At 41.6% G+C, this 24,973-nt stretch overlaps 1 pseudogene; it reads right to left on the bottom strand.

The window, feature by feature from the left end:
- Window positions 1-24,033: 24,033 nt before the first annotated feature.
- LOC141419930 (large ribosomal subunit protein eL29 pseudogene) lies at window positions 24,034-24,695 on the bottom strand (annotated as a pseudogene).
- Between the last annotated feature and the right edge of the window lie 278 nt (window positions 24,696-24,973).

The raw sequence follows: 24,973 nt of genomic DNA on the forward strand, positions 1-24,973 counted from the left end.
AACAGTGACAAGCTGATCATCCAAGGATGATCTTCGGAATTAGTGACAAGCTGATCATCCAAGGATGATCTTCGGAATTACACAGAAATTAGTTAAGGGGTTAGGGGATGGTAAGGTCAGAAACTGGTCAGAAAATCTGCTGTAAGATAGGTTAAGTTCAGGAGTTCAAGAGCTGAGCTGAAGTGGAAAAAAAAGACAGGATCACGGGGTCTTGGGATGCATGTCCTTTAATGATTTGCTCCTCTAGTTCCACTGTCCACTCTGTTCTGTACTTGGAGAGGGTGACCCATATGTACCACCCGTATGGTAGGCTCCATTGCCTTTGACTGTCAGTTGGGTGTGGCCGGTGAAGAAGTGTGGCAAGAATTTGAAGGGATGGACAAGAATGCAGTGTTTCTTTTTTTTTTTCCTTTTTCTTTTATTATTCATATGTGCATACAAGGCTTGGTTCATTTCTCCCCCCTGCCCCCACCCCCTCCCTTACCACCCAGTCCGCCCCCTCCCTCTCCCCCTGCAATACCCAGCAGAAACTATTTTGCCTTTATTTCTAATTTTGTTGTAGAGAGAGTATAAGCAATAATAGGAAGGAACAAGGGTTTTTGCTGGTTGAGATAAGGATAGCTATACAGGGCATTGACTCACATTGATTTCCTGTGTGTGGGTGTTACCGTCTAGGTTAATTCTTTCTAAGGATTTTTCTGTGAGAGGTTCCTAGAGGGTGGCTAGCAGTTTCCCTCACATGATGGTCATAGTGCCTCCTGTCTGCTAGCTCATTCCACAGGGCACTTCTTGTCCCCCAACCCAGGTACGAGAAACCAGTCCCTTCCTTTCATGTCTCATGACCTCACCCGTCTACTTTGTTACCTCCATGTCTTGCATGTTCTGTGGTTTCTCTAAATCCTGCCCCAAATGTTGTAAATATTTGCTTTATTAAATGCTTCTTTCAAAACAATTGAGGGTGCTGTTTGGGCTGGACATTAACATAGAGTTCTTTCTTGTATTGCTGAGAAAATTCCTGATAAATTAATTTTATTGCTTCTATTAAAAGCAAGTCATTAAAAGCAAGGAGATATATAGAAGGCTCTCTGACTAACAATGTTATGGAAACACAAAATCTATGCACCCAAACTTCCTAAAGAACTCATGTGAGATGACCTGGAGAGATTTCTCCTGCCATGATTTGCTCCCATCCCTGAACTGCAATTCCAGTTAACCAACATATTGTAAAATGCATCATGAGCATACACATGCATCAAGATGTGTTCCAAGGACAAAGCAAGTTCTAATGTGTGGGAAAAGGATTAAATAGCTCTGTTTTCTGTAATGAAAAACAAAAGCAAAAGAAATCATAATTAAGAGGGCTGGGCGTGTAACTCTGTGACAGAGAGCATGCTTAGTATGTGTAAGGCCTTAAGTTACATCTCCAGTACCCAGCCCTCCCCTCCCAAAAAAAAGATATCCAGGAACTTTGACTTTAAGCCCAAAAATCTGTATCTTTTAAAAATGTCCAGTTTTACAAAGGTTATCTCTGATGTGCCTACTTGTATAATGTCTGACTCCCCCACTAGCCTCAATGACAATAGAGGCTTATCTGTTTGGTATTTATTGTTTTATTTGTTTGTTTTTGGCAGCACTTAGGTTTGAACCCTGGACCTTGTGTTTGTTAGGCAGGTGTTGTATCACTTGAGCTATACCCCCACTAGTTTTTTGCTTTAATTATTTTTTAGAAAGGGTCTCACGCTTTTTGTCTGGGCCAGCCTTGTACAAGAATCCTCCTACCTATGCCTATCTCATAGCTGGGATTACAGAAATGAACCACCATACCTGGCCAGCTTATTGAGATGAAGTATCACTAACTTTTTTGTCCAGATTGGCCTTGAACAGAGATCTTCCAAATCTCTACCTCTCAAGTAGCTGGGATTACAGATGTGGCTCACCACATCTGCAATGGGCTTTATTTCTTTTATTTACTGCTGTATCCTTAAGGATGGGGAAAGTATCCCTCAAACAGTAGATACCCAACATTTCTGGTTTTTTTTCCTACAGTGCTGGGAATCAAACCCAAGGACCGTAAGCATGCCAGACAAGTGCTCTACCACTGATCTACATCCCCAAATCCAAACAAAGATTTATTTTAAATTTAATGATCAAATGAAAAAAGTTAAAAGCAGTAGTTACAACAATCAGCCATCACAGATTACTAATGAGTCATTCTCTTCATTAGAGCAGATGTAATGAGGCAGGCACTTGTTTGGATGCCATCCTCAGAAGATCATGTGACCTCTTTGTGGCTTACAATCATATCATTTTGTGAAGGTAGTGTGGGAGCATCCACACATATTTCAGGTGTTCACTCAATTATAGAGATAAGAGGAGATGGTAAATTTCAACACAGCCTGCACAAAATTGTGTGGGCTTTACTTGAGGAAAGCTGTAATTTATTCAGAGCTGAGGAATCCACAATACATGCTTTGCCTATAATATCAAATGAAGCCCTGAAGGGAAGAGGCGATAACTTGGAGCTACCTACAAATGCTTTATGTGGGAGCCATAGCAGAGGTTCCTTAACTTACTTACACCCTTATCTAACACATTCCCAGGAAACAACCCTCCTCACTGCACTCACTGCCAGAATCCCAAATGTTGAAAGCCCAAAAGATCAAAATCCCCAAGGTCTAAAATCCCCCCAAATCACTTTTGAATGCTTCTGCTCAATCACTCAAACGTTCATAATGTACTTATTATTGTCCCCTCCTGTGAAGACCTCTCCCCTGCCCAGGCCCTGGCAGGGACATAGTCCCTGAGATTGCTGACATACGAGGAGACATAGTCGCAATATAATGTGATAAATACTTTAATGAAGGCATTGTTTTATTTTGTTTTTTAACTCTTTATTTGGAGATAATTTAAAATTTTACAGAAAGTGCCAGAATAAGAATAGTATAAACACCCATGTATACACTTTACCCAAGTTCACTTATTGTTAACTTTTTAGCCCCATGTTTTCCTTTATCATTGGTGTGCTCTTTCTCTCTTTTTGTCTATTTATCTATCTGTCTGTCTATCTTCCCCAACTCTTTGAGTATATTATATGTCATGGCCCTTCCTCCCAAAACACTTTGGTGCATATTTCCTGAAGAATACAGTAATTCTCTCTTACATAACCAAAGCCTAATTATCAACTTCAGAAATTTTACATTGTTGCAACACTTTTTCACTAATCTGTCATTCTATATTCCAATTTTTTTTTGTGGTACTGGGGTTTGAACTCAAGGCCTACACCCCAAGCCACTCCACCAGCCCTTGTTTGTGCTGGGTTTTTTAAGATAGGGTCTCTTGAACTATTTCCCCCGGCTGGCTTCCAATTGAGATGTTCCTATCTCTGCCTTCTGAGTAGCTAGGGTTACAGGCATGAGCCACTGGTATCTGGCTTATATTCCAACTTTCACAGTTGATCTAATAATGTCTTCTAGAGCATTTTCTACCTCCAGTACAGGATCCACTCTATGGTCACGTACTGCACTTAGTTGTGTCTCTTTAGCCAGGGACAACCAAAATCTTGAAAAACAACTCCAAATGCCATAATCCCAAATGTTGAAATCCCAAAAGATCAAAATCCCCAAGATCTGAAAGAGTAAAATCCCAAATGTTGAAATCCTGAAAATCAGAATCCTCATTGAAAAGAAGGAAATGTAAGAGGGGTAGAATGCTGAATTCTGGGGATGGGGGTGAGATTAGTCCATTTTGGGTTAGAGACAGGATAGTTATATCATGTTAGGATAAATACCCAGAAACTGATAGGGAATTATTTTGGATTCATCTGTGAGAGTGTTTCTAGAAGAAAGAGTCTGAGTGGACTGGGTCGAGAATTGCTGCCCATGGTATGGCCAGGCACCATCCAATCAGTTGGGTGTGGAGAGAAATACAGAAGATAAATTGGTCTCTCTGAGAGCTGGGACAGTCTTCTACCATTTTGGACACAGAACTCCAGGCCCTATAAATGTGTCAAACAGACTGCTTATGTGGTTTTAACACATTGCAGTTTTTGATCAGTCTGTCAAAAGATTTGGGTTGTCTGTCATGGTATTTCAGATGACTGTCATTATAAAGCTAGCTGCACAAGACTATCCACTGGAGTGATGCACATTTAGGCATTTCACTTTTTGACCTATTTCTTTATGGATGCAGTTTGTCTGCTAATAACTATTACATCTGTGAGAATGCAGTTAGTACACCTGAGTGCTTATGCTTGCAAAAATATGTTATTATTATCTACTTTATTATGTAAGGTAGCCTATTAAGTGTTGGTCCATCTCAAATAAATCCCCTTTTAAAACCATAAACAGAGCTGGAGGGTAAGCACAGTGGTAGAGCACTTGCCTATCATGTACCAGGCTCTAGGTTCCACCCTTATCTCTGCAAAAAAAAAAAAAAAGTAAGTAAATGCCTTTCTTTGGCAGTACTGGGATTTTACTTCAGGGTCTCCTACTTGCTAGGCAGGCACTCTATCACTTAAGCCATGTCCCCAGAACTTAAATGTGTTTTAAAGAATTAAAAAATTAATGTATGTGAAAATAAATGACAAATGATTACTAAAAAATAACTAAAAATTAATATTCTGGGCTGAACGTGCAGCTCAACCACAGAATGCTTGCTTAGCAGGTGTGAGGCCCTGGGTTCAATTCCCAGTCTTATACTGTTCTTTTTTTGAGGTACTAAGGTTTGAACTCACGGCCTATAACTTGAGTCACTCCACCAGCCCTTTTTTTGTGATGGATTTTTTCGAGATAGGGTCTTGAGAACTATTTGCCTGGGATGGCTTTGAACCGCAATACTCCTGACCTCTGACTCCAGAGTAGCTAGGATTATAAGCATGAGCCACCGGAACTCAGCTCCCAGTATTGTACTCATATATATGTATATGTGTGTATATATGTATATACATATATGTGTGTATGTATGCATGTATTTCCCTACCCAGGTGTCGTGCCACATATTTATAATCCCAGCACTTGGGAGACAGAGGCAGGAGGATCTCAAGTGAGACCCCGTCTCAAACTCCACCCCCAATTTTTTCCCTAGAATAATATTTTGGAGATTTTGATCTTTTAAGACTTTAGACTTGCAGGGCACTGGTGGCTCATGCCTGTAATCCTAGCTACTCAAGAGGTGGAGATCAGGAGGATCACGGTTCAAAGCCAGCCTGGGCAAATAGTTTGAGAGACTCTATCTCAAAAAATCCCATCACACACACACACACAAAAAGGCAATAGAGTGGCTCAAGGTGTAGGCCCTGAGTTCAAACCCCAGTACCACCACAACAACAAAACTTTAAATTTAAATAATTTTGATCTTTCTGAATTTCAATATTTGGAATTATAGTCCAATTTCCTCTTTAGCCACATTTATTTACTCAGCTTTTGGGCTTGTAGAGTAGTTCAGGTGGTCGAGTGCCTGCCTAGCAAGCTTAGCAAGTGTGAGGCCCTCGATTCAAAAACCCCAGTGCAACCAAAACAAAAAAAATTATATTTATTTATTTAGTTTTTGGTATTGAAGATTGAACCCAATAGCCTGTGCTAACTAAGCACATATTCTACTACTGTCCTATCTTCCTTTATTCTGGAACATTTCTGTAGACTTTCTTTGTCTTTTATGACACTGACATTTTTCTTTTTTGTTTGTATCTTTTTTTGATTCATAATATATTAATGAGGGGATTTCATTGTGATAATTCTATACATGCATCCAGTGTACCTTGAACAAGTTCATCACCTTTGAAACTAACATTTTTGAGACACTTTCCCCCTTTAAAAAAAAAACAAAGCATTTCTCAGCTAGTCCTGTAAACCCAGCACTCAGGAGGCTGAAGCAAGATTGGAATTTCCAGGCCAGTCTGAGCAACACAGTAAGAACCTGTCTCAAAAATTTTTTTTTCATTTTTTATTTGTGTAATATTTCCTCGCTATTAGATTGATGTTTTATATATATATATTTAAATTTTTGTTATTGTAGTAAAATATGCATACTATAAAGTTTATCCTTTCAATCTTTTCTTGTGATGCTGGAGATTGAACTCAGAGCCTTCACATATTAGGTAAGTGCTGTACCACTGAGCTATACTCGAAACCCATTATCACTTTTAGGTATACACTTCTGTAAGATTAAGTATATTCACATTGCTGTGCAAAGATTACCACCATCCATATTCAGAACTTCTTCATCCTTCCCAACTGAAACTTTATACCTATTAAACAATAATTCCTCATTACTCCCTCTCCCTACCCCCTGGTAGCCACCATTCTTTCTTTCTCCGTGAACCTGACTATTTTACATACCTCATATAAGTACAGTATTTGTCTTTTGTGTTGGCATATTCCACCTAGCATAGTATCTACAAGGTTCATCCATGTTGTAGCTTCTGTCAGTATTTCCTCATGTGTTAAGGCTGAATAATATTCCATCATATGTATATAAAGTTTTATTTTCTTGACTGGAATGTTCCATGGGTAATGCCATGTCCTTCTCAGGGTGTCACATCTGGAGGCACATAATATTCAGTATTCATCTGTCCTTCGTTGACTATGTTAACTTTGATCACCTGGTCAAGTGGTTGTCGGATTTCTCTGCTGTATAGTTGTTGTTTTTCTCTCTCTTGAAAGTAGTGTAGATGAGATATCTTAAAACAATGTAAATATTCCTCTCCTCATGAAAGTTGCTTCTGGATTTAGTTTCCTTTGATAATTTTTCCCTGATGCAATCTTCACTAAGATAGGTATAAAACTGATTTCCTACTCCAGGATTTTTTCTACATTAATCATTTGACACTTGACATTCTAGTTTAAGTAAGACTACTTCCTCCTCAGTTACTGATTGCTTGTCAATATATACTTATGAATTTCTATTTTTTCATTGATTTATAATTCATCATTAGTTAATTATTTTGATGTTTAAATATTCTCAGACTTGGCCAATAGGAAGCTCCTTCAAGTAGCTTCTGAATCTTCTTCTTCTTCTTCAGCGGGACTGGGGTTTGAACTCAGGGCTTCGAGCTTGCAAACCAGGATCTTAAGCCACACCTCCAACCTATTTTGCTCTGGTTATTTTGAAGATAGGATCTTATGAATTATTTTCCTGGGATTGCCTCAAACCATGATCCTCCTGATGTCAGCCTCCCAAGTGACTAGGATCACAGGCATGAGCCACTGGTGCCAGCATTTTTTTTTTTTTGAGACAGGATCTCACTATGTTGTCTAGGCTGGTCTTGAATTCATACACTTAAGCAATCCTCTTACCTCAGCCTCCCTAGTATCTGGGACTATAGGTGAATGCCTCCATGTCTGGTTAGCCCTCACTATAGTTAAAGCACTTCCTGACTTTATGACATTGAAAGATGATGCAGGTTTATCTTCTCCCTACCCTGGCCCAGGCCTGGAACCAAACATTGCTCTGAGATGTCTTGGTTCCTTTTAGTGGGGAAATCTTATTAGAAACCCAGATGTGTGCATTAGATATGCTCATGGCTACTGGGTTGTCATAGCCTCTGGGCCCTTTCAGTAGAGAGAAGGTGAAATTTATGCACCAATGTATACATACACACATGACCACATAACCATGTGTATACACATATATGTGCACATATTTCAGAAATCACAAGTTCACACCAGTATTTCCTATTCCAATTCATCCTCACAGGGGTCTTTCCTGCCTTCTCCCATTGTATATTTGTATGTTCCTTCACTTACAGCAAGAACCCTGAATCCCAACTACATCAACACATTTACTCATTTGTTCAATCCTATGATACATGTACAGTAGTTTCAGAAGGGTTTTGCCAACACCACTACCCAAAATAGACATACAAAAGAGAGTCAAAGATTTGTTTTCAGTTCTGATTGCCTCACAGTCCAACTTCATCTAGGACTGGGGGTTCATAAATTACTTGGATTAGACTTTTTTTCTCTACCTCCTTCCATCCTCACTTTAAGTGAGGTGATGGGATTGATTTGAAAGACCACATAGGTTTCAGTTTCACTTTTTCCCCACTTCTCATCCTTATTGATTAACTTTTTACTATATAGAACACTAATATGCTTATAGCAGTCAAAACCACAGGAGTTCGGGATGAAACTCAGAGATAGAGCACTTTGCTACCATACATAAGTCTCTGGATTCCATCCCCAGCGCTGCAAAAAAATATCAAAACGATGCAATGATTAGGGTTTGGTTGAGTGTCTCAAGTGGTAGAGTGTCTGCTTAGCAAGCATGAGAACCTAAGTCCAAAGCCCAGTATTGCCAAAAAAATTGAGGTAGCAGAGTGGCTCAAGTGGTAGAGTCCTACCTAGCAAGCATAAGGCCCTGAGTTCAAACCCCAATGCCACACCTCCAAAAAAAGCCACAAAAAACAAAACTATACAATAACAGATGATCGGAAATCAGAAGAGCCATTACTCATGTCTTTTCTGTACCATCTCTCCTCCTGCCTCCAACCTGTTACAGTGGTCAGTTTTGTTGTTTTCTGGTTTATTTGTCCTGTGTTTCTTTTTTGAAGATAAGCAGATATATGACTATTTTCTTATTTTTCCTTCTTTCTTGAACAAACGGAAGGCTACAACATTTACTCCTTTTTATTTGCTTCTTTTTCTTACAACTAGCTAATAGGTAAGGTCTGCCAAACTCAGGATTAGGGTGAGAGGAGTGATGCACCTTGGGTACAAAATTTTAGACTTTTTTTTGATGGTACTGGGGTTTGAACTCAGAACCTCAGAAAGGTGCTCTACCACTTGAGCCACTCCCCCAGCCCTTTTATGGGTGCAAAATTTAAGGAGACCCTAGTGAGTTCTGCTTGGATGACTCTGAGCAGTCAATACGATTATACCTAACAGAGAAAAGAGATGAAGTTATTTGGGACAAAAGGAACAGTATTGCAGAGACAAGTACAATGTGACTGAAGTAGAGGGTGTAGGAAGCCTTGGAGATAAGCCTGATAACATAGGTTGAGACTAGGTTATAAATTGCCTTAGTTGCTAAGAGCCTGGACTTTATCCTATAAGCAGTAAGAAGTCCTTGAAGGTATTTTTTCATACCTTTGATTGCACTATTCGCTGTAATCATCAAGTTCCAAAAATTCCACTTCCATAATGGCTTTTCTCTTTCTGTCTCTCTCTGTCTCTGCCTCTCTCTGGATTTTTTGAGACAGAGTCTCACTATATTGTCCAGACTGGCCTGGAACTTGCCATCCTCCTCCTGCCTCTGTCTCCTAAGTGTTGGGATTACTGGTGCACACCACCACACCTGGCTCTGTTTTTAGTCCTATTATTGAGAAGTGCTAGGTGATTGAACCCAGGGCCTTTTGCAAAGTAGGCATGTACTCTACCACTGAGCTAACATCACCAGTCCTTACAATGGCTCTTCTTGAAAAGGTTTTTAATCAAGGTAGTAACATGTTTTCGATTTTCTTTTTATGCGATGAAATTGGCAATATGGTATAAATTAGACTGGCAGGATGGTTGATAAGAATCATAGAATCAGATGCAGGTGAGGAGGCTAGGAAAAGGAGAGGTGATGCAGAAATAAATTAAGAAGGCAGTAACAGGCTGACTGGAAAGGAATGGCTAAGTGTTTATGAGGTAGAATTAGTAAGACTTGGGTACTGATTATGTAATAATGGAGAAATAAAAAGAAGAGCCCAGGATATGTTTCCAGTTTCTGTCTCTGGGGACAGGGTGCCACTCAATAAGCTAGGGAATATAAGGACAATAAGTTTGGTTTTGAACATATTGAGTTTTTATTTTAAAAGTTTTGAGATGTCTTAATGAAACTTAAACAGTTCCCTTATTCTGATTTCCTTTTGCCTTCACAATCAAGATGAGACCTGGAACTTTGGGTAGAATATTTGTTTCATCAAGTTATGTCTGGGAGTCCCCAGGAGATATTTCTAACATCCTCATGAACCTATGCATTTTAGCCAATATATACTTCACTCACTCATTACAGTCCCCTGATATCTATTGCTCAGTAAAACACCTGAGTGTCTCTCACTCTGCCACAACGACCAGTGTCCACTGTCAAAGTATAATTTTTAGAAAGCTAAAAATGTCACTCATAAAAAATATAAAGGGAGCACCTTACAAATTTTACTTAACTTTTTAATGAGAAAACAGCAGTATGTTATGTTGGTTCAAAGGAGAATCAGAAAAACATTGCATTCATTTATGCTTGTATCCAATTATCACATGGTGAGCCACAAATATGTACAATTAAAACAATAACAAAGCAAGGCGCCAGTGGATCACGCCTATAATCCTAGCTACTCAGGAGACAGAGATCAGGATGTTCGGTGTTCAAAGCCAGCCCAGGCAAATAGTTAATGAGACCCTATCTCAAAAAAACCTGTCACAAAAAAGAATAAAAGGGCTGATGGAGCCGCTCAAGGTGTAGGCCTTGAGTTCAAGCCCCAGTACTGCAAAACAAAACAAAACAAAAAAACGATAATGATTTGCTTCTGAGGAACTAACAAGATGGCAAAAGTGGATCAGAAGAAGTGGACCTTTCAAGCTGTGTGCCTGTGATTCCCACCTGTAATTCTAGCTACTTGTGAAGCTGAGATTGGGAAGTTAGAGGTTCTAGGCCAGCCCAGACAAAAAAGTTTGTGAGAGGGTTGGAGGTGTTGTAGCAGGGAAGAGGATCAAAAGAAAACAGACTAGGCCTGAGTCCTGAGAAAGTAGCAGGGAGGTGAGGATGACATAGCGGAGAGATAAAACCTGAGAAATCTGAACATGAGGAAGATCACATAGCACCAGGGAGGGGAAAGTCACGTACGTAGCACTAGGACAAAGTAGCCAATAAAATTAAATATAACCATATATAGATTAGACCATGCTTTTTGCTTCTGTAACCTGCTTGCAAGGTTATATAAGGTGAGACCCCTTTGTTCTCGGGACTCAGCCTTTGGACATGAGTCCGCTGAGTCTGTGCTGGCACAATAAAATGTTGCTTCCTGCTAATTGCCTCAAGAGTCCCGTATCTCAGCTAGCAAACTTCCACAACAGTGTGGCTCAAATGGTAGAGCATCTATCTAGCAAGAGCAAGACCCTGAGTTCAACACTCTCCCCCCCAAAATAAATAAATAAAAGTAATTGACAAAAAACTTTGCCAGACTCCATCTCAATGGATAAAAGCTGGGTGTGGTGGTGCACGCCTGTCATCCTAGCTACAGTGGGAGGCATAAAAAAGAATTGTGGTCAGGAGAATTTGTCCAGGCTGGCCTGGGCAAAAAGCAAGACCCTATCTCCAAAACAGCCAGAGCAAAAAGGGTTGAAGAGGTAGCTCAAGCAGTAGAGCGTCCGCTTTTCAAGTGCAAAGTCCCAAGTTCAAACCTTGTACCACAAAAAAAAGAAAGAAAGAAAGAGAAAGTGAGTCTATGATAGCATGGACCAGGACTAGCTTCTGGACATGTCCTAGGAGCAGCTGGAGCAGCTGATGTAGCTGTACAGTGCTAGTAGTGGCAACAGTTGAATTGCCACCTGCATCAGAAGCAATGCTGGCTACTGAAGCACCTGTACAGGGCCAAGAATGAGAAAGTACACATGGAGAAACTGTAGGTGCTGAAGTCGTACCTGCAGGACGTGATCATCCTATGGGAGACAGTGGGCAGCATGGTCGGGGTTTCCAGCTGCAAGACCTCCAACCAGGGGGAGATTAAGCCTGAGATCAACGGCACTACCTAGGTGAATTCTCTATTGTCTACAGCCCACAAAGCATAGCTGGCCTAGCACTGGGTCTACCCCTTCCAAACTCTTCATTCTCTTCAAGTAGCCTGCTTAGCCAGTAAAGATAAAGGCACAGTCTCAAAATTAATTAATTAAAAAAAGAAATACAATGTATATAGATACTGAAATGAAGAATTTTAGAATAAGATTACTAAATTAGATATGATACAGGGAAATACAACTATTAATTTTTGGGCTTTTTTATTGGACAGAAAACATTTGCATCTTACAAAAGTCTGCAGGTTACCACACAACTTCATAGAGACTTGGCCTTAATAGTAAATAGTAAGCCAAATAATATGCATTTCCCTAGAGAATTGAGTAATCTTTGGAAAGGCCTGTTAGACACTGTCACAAGGAAAGGACATCCTTTTGCTTGACTTACAAGTTTTGAATTTCTCTTTCTTCCACATAAGAACATCTGTGCCAAGCATGCAGCCTCCTTATATTGCTGTAATTGCACATTTTGAGTTGAGAGGGGCGTGCCTCTCCCACACTACTACACTTTAGCTAGTAACCAAATCCATCAGCTTTTGCCATCAGCCTCTCTCACCATAGGGCTCAAATATGTGTCTCTGAGACTGGGCAGGGAAATCAATACCCATGAAAAATAAGGGGCCATCCTCTTTATTTTCATCTCTTCCCAGGTGCCCATTCAAGCCTCTTTTACACAGATGCCCTGTGCAATATGATACTAATGCAAATAGGTATCTTTGAGTTGCCTGTCCTTCTAAGTCATGAGATGTGCCCAGACATGGTTGAATTCCAGCTATGGGAACAATTACCACAAACCCAGAGGCTTAGCATAGTCATCTTCTCAGATGATTATTGTCATTTTAGGATGTCCTAGAGGATATTGTAGATCTGGTTTGGGAATAATGCAGGGTCATTGCCAAATCCAAAAGCATTCTCTTTGGTTAGGATAAGATTTGAGAGTACCTGAACCCCCCGAGACAAACCAGTGACTCAGGCGAGCATGAGTGGATAGTGATCCTGTACCATTCTCTTTGGTTAGGCTCTGGTAGTCTTAGCAAAGCCTGGCCACCTCACCTTGCTTTTACACAAAATGTCCCAGAGTCATGTAAAAATTATTACCTCTCACATCTTTACTTCAGGTTTGTTTTTGCCTAGTTTTCCAGGACCCAAGCCCATGGCTTATTTGATAGAGTGGAAAACCCGGGCTCAATGGAAATGCCACTGTTCTGGCCCCAGCTCTGTGGCACTTGCCCTGGTTGTATGAAGCAGGGTCCTGGCAAGAAATAGATGGCACTCAAAGAATTGATCTGGGTGAGTTGAATGTAGTTGTAGGCAGGAAGAAGGGAAGCAATAAGGGATGGTAAAGTCTTAGGGACCAGTAATGGGTCCCTCATGCAGAAAGGAGAGGAAAGTACTACTAAAGCTTGGTGAGAGGTAGAGCTGTGGAAGAGGGATGTCTAATATCCAAATGAAGAATCACGCCACATACAGAACCATGACTGGGCAGGAAGATAACAGAGAGAATAAATACCCTAACTTCACCTTATGCTCCAATTTTATGTCAGTACCTGTCTCCTGCCACTGGCCAAACCCAACCAAAGCCAGTGAGCAGAGGAGATCATGTGATACGGACTATAGTAGGGTCAGCCTCCTAGGGCACAGGGTAAGGGAGAGAAAGTTGGAGGATGGATTTTGGAGGTAAGACGATCCAAGGAAAAGAGCCAGCAATTTCTCTCATGAACAGAGCTCTTGGTTTGCAGTCATACCATGTGTGTCAGGTACATGTGAGGCTAGGGTGTATTCTCTAATGATGCTTGTGGGAGGCAAAGATGAATCCTAAGGTCCAGTAGGGTTAGGGAGGTATTTACTCAGGGTAGCAAGATAATAACATAGACAATGGGAGAATTCCAATTCCAGCTAAGGCCCAAGGGGTGGGAAGGAGAGTGGGGATAAAAAACAAGAGAATAAAGAATAAGAAAGTGAGAAAAGAAAGAAAAGAATAGGAAGGGAGGAAGGTAAGGAAACAGGAGAAAGGAGAAAAACATTGCAATCACCAGTTTGGCTATAAAATAAGAAGGCTTCTTTTGTCACAGGAACCTGGAACAAAAAGATAGAAAGGCAGCACAGAGAAGGAAATCAGACTAACCTTGGAACGCTCTTGTATCTAGATGTCACATCACAATTTTTTCATCCCATGTTGGTGTGCCTTAGTTCTTCAATCCTCCAGTTTCCAAAAATTGTAGTGCAACAAAGGGCTGGCAGAGTGGCCCAAGTGGTAGAGCACCTGCTTAGAAAGCTGAGGCCCTGAGTTCAAATCCTAGTACCACTAAAAAAAGATGCAAAAATTGGAATTATCAAGCATCTATAACTTCCCACTTTAAGGACACCATCATTAAACAAGGTTGGATTGCTAAAGTAGACCAAGAGGCCCCAACATGACAAGGTTTACAAATGTGTAGGTTATTATAGGAGGAAAATACAATATAGCAAGAAAATAAGAATATGCATCACAAGCAAAGGCTGTCTCCCAGCAAGTGTGTGAAGAGGCTAAGAGCAGGCTCCAATTGTCTTCCACTGCAATGGCCAAAGCAGGACATACCTCCTCTCTGAGATCAGGACTCACAGATGTCCAACTCAAGAACCCTGGTGGGAGTTGAGGGAAAGGTGTGGCACTGAAACCAGGTGTAAATCATATATCTCACTATTATTATTATTATGTAGCACTGGGACTTGAACTCAGGGCTTTTACCTTGAGCCACTCCACAAGCCAAATTTTCTGTGACGGGTTTTTTGAGCTAGGGTTTCATGAACTATTTGCCTGGGCTGATTTCAAACTGTGATCCTCCTGATCTCTGCCTCCTGAGTAGCTAAGATTACAAGCATGAGCCACTGGCACCCAGCTAATCTCATTATTATTGAAAATAAATGTTCTGGCATCCAGAATATCTAAAGAAATCTTATAACTCAACAATAAAAAAAAAACCCAACTTAGAAATGGCCAAACATCTGAAGAGACATTTCTGTAAAAAAGATATACAAATGGGTAATAAGAACATGAAAAGATGCTCATTAGAAATTAAATAAATGCAAACCAAAGCCATAGTGAGGTAACAATTCATACCCACTAGGATGGCTATATTTATTTTTTTCAAAAAATCATGGCTGGAGGCATGGCTCAAGTGGTAGAGTGTCTGGCTCACAAGAATGCCTGACTCACAAACGTGAAACATCAATTCAAATCCCAGTACCACCAAAAAAATTTTTAAACCTAGAAAATATTGTCAGGTATGGTGCCACATGACTATAATCCCAGCACTCCACAGGCAAAGACTGGAGGATTGAGAGGTCCTGATATACACAGAAAGACCCTGTCTCAAAGAACAAAAGCAAACAAAGAAAGAAACAAAAACTAGATGAAAAAGAAAGGAAAATTCAGACACAGCTGGTAGGGATGTGAATGGTATAGCTACTTTGGAAAACTGTTTGGTCGTTCCTCAAAACAGTAACTGTAGCATTTGCATACAGACTTTCAATATAATCCAGTAATTTCATTCTTAGGTATATACCCAAGAAGAATGAAAACACATGTTTGTTAGACTGAAAGTCATGGAATGGATAGGTGGTAAATGGCTCAAACGCTAGCACAGGGTTTATTGTGGAGAAGTGGCCCTGCACAGGGGAACCCCAGCAAGAGAGCTGGAGTCCACAGCTGCTTACAGACTAAGAGTATTTATGAAGTAGGTGGAAAAGCCCCAGAAAGGTCAATTTCTGATCCGTTCCCCCCCCCCCCATAATGGCTCAAGGACAGGCCATTCCTTCTGGGCCAGGTGGGGAGTTTCTAGTAAAGGCTTAAAGGTGGGTATTTATTTTTCTTTAGGGCGGGGTGGAGAGTTTTCAGCAAGTCACCTTGGGGTCCAGATCTAGCATAGCTTCCTTTTGTTCACTCTAATAATGTTCACATAAAAACTTGTACATGGGCCGGGTGGTAGTGGCTCATGGCTCTAATCCTAACTACTCAGGAGACAGAGATCAGGAGGATCATGATTTGAAGCCAGCCTGGGCAAATAGTTCGTGAGACCTTATCTCAAAAATACCTAACACAAAAAGGGCTCGTGGAGTGGCTCAAGGTGTAGGCCCTGAGTTCAAGCCCTGGTACCGGAAAAAAAAAAAAACCTTACAAAAACAAGGTTTTTTGACCGAAAGTTCATAGCAGCATTATTCATAATGACACAAAAGTAGGAACAACCCAAATGCCTGTCAACTGATGAATGGATAAACAAATATGATATATCCATAAATTAAATACTATTCAGCCATGAAAAGAATGAATTAATGATATATGCTAAAAAATGATAAACCTTGAACAGATTATGCTAAGTGAAGATGCCAGTCAGAAAAGGCAATATAGTAGCTGGGCACTGGTGGCTCACATCTATAATCATAGCTACTTGGGAGGGTAAAATTGGCAGGATCACAGTTCAAAGCCAGCCCAGGCAAATACTTTGCGAGACCTCATCTCCAAAATAAAAAAATAACCAGAGCAAGAGTTCAAACTCCAGTATCACCAACAACCCCCAAAACACCAAAATAACCAAAGGATCGTGAACTGGAAGCATGGTTCAAATGGTAGAGTGCCTGCTTTGTAAGCACAAAGCCCTGAGTTTAAACCCCACTCTTATTAAGATAAAAAATGTTGGTTTCTAGTTGGTAAAATTATTTGAATGATTCAATAATTGTTTCTAAATTTAGGAATTTGTGAATCAAACAAAATTTTAAAAAAGAAAAGAAAGGCAATATATTGTATGATTTCATTAAAATGAAATGTATACAATAATAAAATCCACAGAGACAAAGAGTAAATTAGTAATGTGATGCATGGAGTTTCTTTGTGCAGTAATGAATATGCTAAAAACAACTGAAATAGCACTGGGCATAGAGCTTCATGGTAGAGTGCCTGCCTAGCGTGCATGAGGCCCTGGGTGCAATACCCAGTTAAAAAAAAAAAGAACTGCGAATTAAAAATGGCTAAAATGCCAGGCACCAGTGGCTCATGCCTGTAATCCTAGCAACTCAGGAGGCAGAGATCAGGAGGATCATGGTTCAAAGCCAGCCCAGGCAAAAAAAATCCCACCACAAAAAAGGGCTGGTGGAGTAGCTCAAGGCCCTGAGTTCAAACCCCAGTACTGTAAAAAAAAAAAAAAATCAGCAAGAATGGCTAAAATGAGGACTTGGAAGTATGGCTCCAAAGGTAAAATGTTTGGACCCAAATGTAAATGCTGTGAGAAAAAAAAAAGAACAATAATAAAAAAAATTTAAAATGGTGAATTTCATGTTACATAATTATGCACAATTAAAAATTAATAAAATAAACGTAAATAAAATAATGATGATAAACTATTCTGAAACTCCTCAGACTCATGGTTACAAAAATGCACTATTTAGATATTTCCTGCTTTGACTTGAGGACAAGTGCCAGTCAAGAACTTTGGCCGTGAGCCCATGCTAATTTCAAGACTATTGCAAACTCAGTATGTGCAACCTGTACATAAAGCAAGGCATTGCACAGGGTTAACACTAGTTTCAAACCTCAAAGAGACCAAACCCTATAGGGTGAGCCCTCCCAAAGAGGGCCCCACCCATGCCATCTCCAGGCAGCCCTCCACTAGAAGGGGACAAAGGCCCATAGTCCCACTGGCCACATCCTGGAGGGCTGAAACTCAAACCAAAGCCCCTGACTCCTGAACTTCTCTGCTCTACAGCAGAAAGGAAGGGAGGGAGCCCTGCTTGAGATTGACATGTGGTCCAAAGCCACCTAGAGGGGCCAACTGTCCTACTGTGCCTGGGACTATCCTGATTTTGACAATGGAAAGTCTGGTTCCCTGGCAAATGCTCCAGTGCCAGGAGAGCTGAGAGGGTTGGTCACCCCAAAGCCGCCCTCACCCCTATGATGGATTGTAAATTGCAGGCCACCACGCTGAGTGCTCTGGGTCTGCGTGCGGGGAGGGGCCTGTCTCGGTTCAGAGCCCAGAGCCATCACTTGACCTGCAGTTGGAGGGCTATGGCTGCCAGTTCACTGAGCCAAGTGCTTCTCCCTACAAGGCAACCTCACTCACTCTTCTGCCTTCCAATTATTCTCACTAACAGCAGGAATTCAAGGGCCCTTCACGCCTCTCTTGATGGCAAAGTCTGCACCTACGAGCCAAAGCTGATCCAACACGCATTTCCTGAGCCCTCGTGGTGTTATTAGAGGTGGCCTTTGCTGCCACTTGCTCAAAACAGGCCAGATTTGACAGCCCCTCCTGCCTTCTGCCACAGCTTGTCCTCAGCCACGTGCAGTCTGTGACTCCTGTCTGTGCCTGGGAACTCAGGAATCCCCGGTGAAGGTCCCGATTGCTCCTGGCTTTTCCAAGGGCACAGGCCTAGGGCTGCATAGCCACTCCGTTTTATGGTGCCCTGGCTCAGAGCAAGGCACCGCACCCTGTCCTGAAAGCCTGGGGATGAGTGACAGGGGGCTCCTGTCTCTGAGGACCTAAGGTGTGGATGGGGAGAGATGGGTACCCAGCAACATCTGGGCACACTGGGACACAGAGGCAAGTCCAGGGGTATGCAGGAGAGATCAGCCAAGACTCCCCTTCTTGGGGAGGGGACACCTAAGCAGAGACTCATCCACCACCTGCAAGTTGTGAGAAGTAGAGGGCTTTGTGAGCCCAGAGAACTGCATCTATAGGAACACAGGACAGCAGGAGGGGTGTTATAAATGGGGAGAGTCCGGAACAGAGTCTGGGGACCTGAGGGAGGATGGTGTTTCACAGAGGCAGGTGGGACCTGCATGTCCCATCCAAGAGGTCCAGGGTGGCTGTTGGAAAAGCAGCCTCTGTGTGTAGCAATTGGTGGCCTCAGGAGAGTGGTTTCATGCTGAGGAGTGGTGACAGAAGCCAGTTTATAGGTGGTGGAGTGGCACAGGAGAAGTGAAGAGGTAGAGACACAAACTGCAGACTGCTCTTCTTGAAACTCGGCTCTTACATGAAGAAAAATAGAAAGCGCTAGCTTGGGAGTTTGGGACGGAAGAGATGTTGCAGGTTGTAAGACGAATGCTGGGGGAGGACACAGTAGAAAAAAATCTTTGAATGCCCTGTTGTGAGAGTATTTCTTTTATTCTTTTTCTCTTTTTTCCTTCCTTCCTTCCTTCCTTCCTTCCTTCTTTCCTTCCTTCCTTCAGCAGTACTGGAGTTTGAACTCAGGGTTTTGTGCTTGCTAGGCAGATGTTCTACTGCTGAGCCCCGCCTCCAGCCCTCAGAGTATTTCTTGTTATGTGACCAGTGAGGGCTGAAGGATGGGTCCGCTTGGAGATGACCATATTCTGTAATGGTGCTTGGCCTGTGAATGGTTCTCTATGGAGCTGGGCTGCATTTGGCTTGGCTGTGCTGGACAGTGGATGTTTCTTGGACTGTGTTCTTTTGTTTTTGCAGTACTGGGGCTGAACTCAGGGCCTACACCTTGAGCCACTCCACCAGCCCTTTTTTGTTTTTTTTCAAGATAGGGTCTTGCGAACTATTTGCCCAGGCTGGCTTCAAACCGCAATCCTCTTGATCTCTCCCTCCTGAGTAACTAGGATTACAGGCAAGAGCCACCAGTACCCACTGGACTGTATTCTTAATAGGGTCCATCACATAGTTTGCGATGTGACAGCAAGAATGTGTGTTTGGGCCCCAGGGTTGATTTTCCCATGGCCTCCTTGGCATATAGAGACCAGAGTGGGAGACTGTGTCCAGATGGTGCCTGTATTGGCCCTGGGGATTGTGGCTCACCTCTACATACAGAGCTGTGATTGGATATAGGGATGAGCCCGGGCATGTGGCATCTCCTTATATTCTGAGCCATTTTGTGGGCATGGACTCAGGTCTGAGTAAGGTCTCTCCTAACTCACTGTGTGATATACATATGAACTCTGTAAGAGGCAAGAGTTGCATAGGAGTTGGCTGCTGTAGCTATCACTGCTTGTAGATATAAACCCTCACCTATAGCTGGATATAGTGGTATATGCCTGTAATCCCAGCTCTTGGGAGGTAGAGGCAGGAGGAGCAGGATTCAAAGCCATCCTGGGCTACTTAGCAAGTTCCAGGCCCTCTCTCAAAAATCAAGGAAAAAAAAAACTCACCTGAGAAGTTAGGATGCTGAAGATGCTATAGTTCAAAGGCTTTCTGTGAAGTAAAGTGGAGGTGTGTTTAATTTTTAGGTGCTTGCTGGGAGGAAGAGCTTTGAAACAGGATAGAAGCATACATTTTTTCTATTCTCAGTAATGGGACAAAACTCACCTCTCTCCCCCCACCCCCTTTCTGGCAAGGGAGAAATTCACTGGTAACCACTGGAAGCCATAATGGCTGACTGTGCAGGACTCAAGAAAAGACTGGGGAGTGAGGACTTCATTGCCCTGTGGGAAGAGGGCCTACATCCCAAAGACAGAGTATCAGGGTGAGTGTGGGAAATTACTCCTGAATGGGGAACAGCTAAGAATGGGAGAACTTTGAGCTCAGGAGGGGAAGGAAGGGAAGAATTAGGGAGGAGTTTCCCAAATGCCAAACCCTTGTGCATTATGGGATCCTGGGGTGTTGAGGTTTTCAGTCCTCAGGCCTGCTCTTTGGGGTCTGATGTGGCACAGCCCTCAGGCTGATATCTTTGGTTACGAGTATGCCCTAAAAGATGCATTTCTATGAATACCTTGATAACAAAAGGACTAATGAGTCCTGAGTTAGGAAGCAAGGAGTGCCCAAGATACCACTCCTGATTTTTCCACCGGCCTGATTTTGTATAACTTTGAAACACCTGAAACCGTCAGGAAGTGCTGCTTAAGCCAGGCGTAGGTGGCTCATGCCCATAATCTTAGCTACACAGGAGGGAGACATCAGGAGGGTATATACTGAGAAAAAAAAAAAAAGAGCTGCTTAAGCTCTTTCAAATCAGATAAAGGCAGACCAGTGATTTCAGACCAACCTTCCTTCAAAACATAAATGTAAAAGTTTGACAAAGTATATAAAAAATATGTTTAAAACCACTATATGAGCAATTTATCGGTTCAAGATTCAGGATAAAAATAAAGTTGGTCATGATGTCCTCTTATTTATTTAATTTGATTTTTTTTTGATGGCACTGGGGTTTAAACTCAGGCCTCATGCTTACCAGGCAGGCACTCTTACTGATTGAGCCACTCTGCCAGCCCCTCTTTTCTTTCTTTTTTTTTTTTTTTTGTGGTACTGGGATTTGAACTCAGTGTCTAAACCTTAAGCCACTCTACCAGCCCTTTTTTGTGATGGGTTTTGTCAAGATAGGGTCTTGTCAACTATTTGCCTTGGCTGGCCTTGAACCCGCAGTCTTCCTGATCTTTGCCTCCTGAATGCTAGGATTACAGGCATGAGCCACAGGCACCTGGCAAGCCCATCTTATTATTTAATTACTACCTGTATCTTAAATCAACAACTTGAGGTCAATTTGATGGTTTTTTTTTTTAATTTTATTTTATTCATATGTGCATACAATGTTTGGGTCCTTTCTCCCCCCTTCCCCCTGCCCCCTCCTTTACCACTCCCTTATCCCTCACTACCAGGCAGAAACTATTTTGCCCTTATCTCTAATTTTGTTGAAGAGAGAGTATAAGCAATAATAGGAAGGACTGAGGTTTTTTGCTACTTGAGATAAGGATAGCTGTACAGGGAGTTGACTTGCATTGCTTTCCTGTGCATGTGTGTTACCTTCTAAGTTAATTCTCCTCGAACTAACCTTTTCTCTAGTTCCTGGTCCCCTTCTCCTATTGGCCTCAGTTGCTTTAAAGTATCTGCTTTAGTTTCTCTGCATTGAGGGCAACAAATGCTGTCTAGTTTTTTGGGTGTCTTACCTATCCTCATACCTCCCTTGTGTGTTCTCGCTTTATCATGTGATCAAAGTCCAATCCCCTTGTTGTGTTTGCCCTTGATCTAATGTCCGCATATGAGGGAGAACATACGATTTTGGTCTTTTGGGCCAGGCTAACCTCACTCAGAATGATGTTCTCCAATTCCATCCATTTACCAGCGAATGATAATATTTTGTTCTTCTTCGTGGCTGCATAAAATTCCATTGTGTATAGATACCACATTTTCTTAATCCATTCGTCAGTGGTGGGGCATCTTGGCTGGTTCCATAACTTGGCTATTGTGAATAGTGCCGCAATAAACATGAGTGTGCAGGTGCCTCTGGAGTAACCTGTGTCACAGTTTTTGGGTATATCCCCAAGAGTGGTATTGCTGGATCATATGGTAGATCAATGTTTAGATTATTAAGAAGCCTTCACATTTTTTCCAGAGTGGTTGTACTAGTTTACATTCCCACCAGCAGTGTAAGAGGGTTCCTTTTTCCCCACATCCTCGCCAACACCTGTTGTTCGTGGTGTTGGTAATGATGGCTAATCAAACAGTGGGGAGGTGGAATCTTAGTGTGGTTTTGATTTGCATTTCCTTTATTGCTAGAGATGGTGAGCATTTTTTCATGTGTTTTTTGGCCATTTGAATTCCTTCGTTTGAGAAGGTTCTGTTTAGTTCACTTGCCCATTTCTTTATTGGTTCATTAGTTTTGGGAGGATTTAGCTTTTTGAGTTCCCTATATATTCTGGTTATCAGTCCTTTGTCTGTTGTGTAGCTGGCAAATATTTTCTCCCACTCTGTGGGTGGCCTTTCAGTTTAGAGACCATTTCTTTTGTTGAGCAGAAGGTTTTTAGTTTTATGAAGTCCCATTTATCTATGATATCTCTTAGTTGCTGTGCTGCTGGGGTTTCATTGAGAAAGTCTTTGCCTATACCTATTAATTCCAGTACCAACTCTTTCCTGTACCAACTTTAGAGTTTGGGGTCTGATATTAAGATCCTTGATCCATTTTGAGTTAATATTGGTATAGGGTGACATACATGGATCTAGTTTCAGTTTTTTGCAAACTGCTAACCAGTTTTCCCAGCAGTTTTTGTTGAAGAGGCTATTTCTCCATCGTATATTTTTAGCCCCTTTGTCAAAGACAAGTTGGTCATAGTTGTGTGGCTTCATATCTGGGTCCTCTATTCTGTTCCACTGGTCTTCATGTCTGTTTTTGTGCCAGTACCATGCTGTTTTTATTGTTATTGCTTTGTAACATAGTTTGAAGTTGGGTATCGTGATACCTCCAGCATTGTTCATTTCACTGAGTATTGCCTGGGCTATTCGTGGCCTCTCGTGTTTCCATAGAAATTTAATGGTAGATTTTTCGATCTCTTTAATGAATGTCATTGGAATTTTGATAGGAAGTGCATTAAACATGTAGATTACTTTTGGGAGTATAGACATTTTTGCCATGTTGATTCTACCAATCCATGAGCATGGGAGATCTCTCCACTTTCTATAGTCTTCCTCAATCTCTTTCTTCAGAAGTTTATAGTTTTCCTTGTAGAGGTCGTTCACATCCTTTGCTAAGTTTACACCTAGATATTTGATTTTTTTTTTGAGGCTATTGTAAATGGAATTGTTTTCATATATTCTTTCTCGGTTTGTTCATTATTAGTGTATAGAAATGCTAATGATTTTTCTATATTCATTTCACATCCTGCTACCTTGCTATAGCTATTGATGGTGTCTAGGAGCTTTTGAGTAGAGTTTGTTGGGTCTTTAGGGTATAGGATCATATCGTCTGCAAATAAGGATATTTTGACAGTTTCTTTACCTGTTTGTATTCCTTTTATTCCTTCTTCTTGCCTAATTGCTCTGGTTAGGAATTCCAGCGCTATGTTGGATAGGAGTGGAGATAGTTGGCATCCTCGTCTAGTTCCTGATTTTAGTTGGAATGGTTTCAGTTTTTCACTGTTAAGTATAATGCTGGCTGTAGGTTTGTCATATATAGCTTTTATAATGTTGAGGTACTTTCCTTCTATTCCTAGTTTTCTTAGAGCTTTTATCATGAAATGGTGTTGGATCTTATCAAAGACTTTTCTGCATCTATCGAGATGATCAAGTGGTTTTTGTCTTTGCTTCTGTTAATGTGGTTTATTACATTTAATGATTTTCATATGTTGTACCACCCCTGCATTCCTGCGATGAAGCCTACTTGGTCGTGGTGAATAATCTTTTCAATGTGTTGTTGAATTCGGTTTGCCATTATTTTATTGAGAATTTTTGCATCAATGTTCTTTAAGGAGATTGGCCTATAGTTCTCCTTTTTGGAGGAGTCTTTGCCTGGGGATAAGTGTAATACTGGCTTCATAAAATTTTTTAAGCAATTTTCCTTCCCTTTCTTTTTTTTTTTTCCTGCTTCAGATTTATTTGTAGAAACAGCATAGACACCAGCCACCCTGCAGATGACAGCCAGGGGGGTCCCATTAGTCCACTTGTCCTCACAATGGCAGACAGAGGCCTTTACTATGGGGCCTTCACAGGGGCTTGGGCACCTTTGGGAGCTTGTGCCTGGGTAGGAGCTTTTGCCAGAGTGGAAGCTGGAGCTGCAGCCTGGGCCTTGGCCTTGGCCTTGGCCTTGGCTTTGGCCTTGGGCCGGCAAAGCCTGCGACCCCTGGCCATATAGGTACGAATTCGCTTCCCCAGCTTGGAATGGGCAATGAAGGCAAGTCGCTCGAGCTTGCGGTTGGCACCCTTTGGGATCCTGTGTTTTTTGGCCTCTTTGGGCTTTACAAGGGCCTTGATAGCCTCGGCGCGTTCACTCACGGCCTTGGCATTGTTCGCCTGCATCTTCTTCAGGCCCTTCTTGTTGTGCTTCTTAGCGAAACGCATGTTCCTCAGGAACTTAGGGTCTACCCCCTTAAGAGATTCATATCTTTGTGATCGGGGTTTCTTGATGCCATTTCTGTGCCATTTTCTGGACTGGTTGTGAGTGGTATGGTTCTTGGACTTGGCCATGTCTGCACCGTAACCCGCGGCTCCACAAGCGCCGGGAGCCGGAAGGAGAAGAGCTTTCCTTCCCTTTCTATTTTGTGGAACAGTTTAAGGAGGATTGGTATCAGTTCTTCTTTAAAGGTCTGATAGAATTCAGCAGAGAATCCATCAGGTCCTGGACTTTTCTTTTTGGGGAAACTCTTGACTGCTGCTTCAATTTCATTTTGTGTTATAGATCTATTCTGGTGATTAATATCTGCTTGGTTTACTTTTGAATGATCATATGTATCTAGAAATCTGTCCATTTCTTTAATATTTTTGAATTTATTTGAATATAGTTTCTCAAAGTAATCT

Source organism: Castor canadensis, chromosome X (assembly GCF_047511655.1).
Source record: "Castor canadensis chromosome X, mCasCan1.hap1v2, whole genome shotgun sequence".
In the NCBI taxonomy this organism is placed as follows: Eukaryota; Metazoa; Chordata; class Mammalia; order Rodentia; family Castoridae; genus Castor; species Castor canadensis.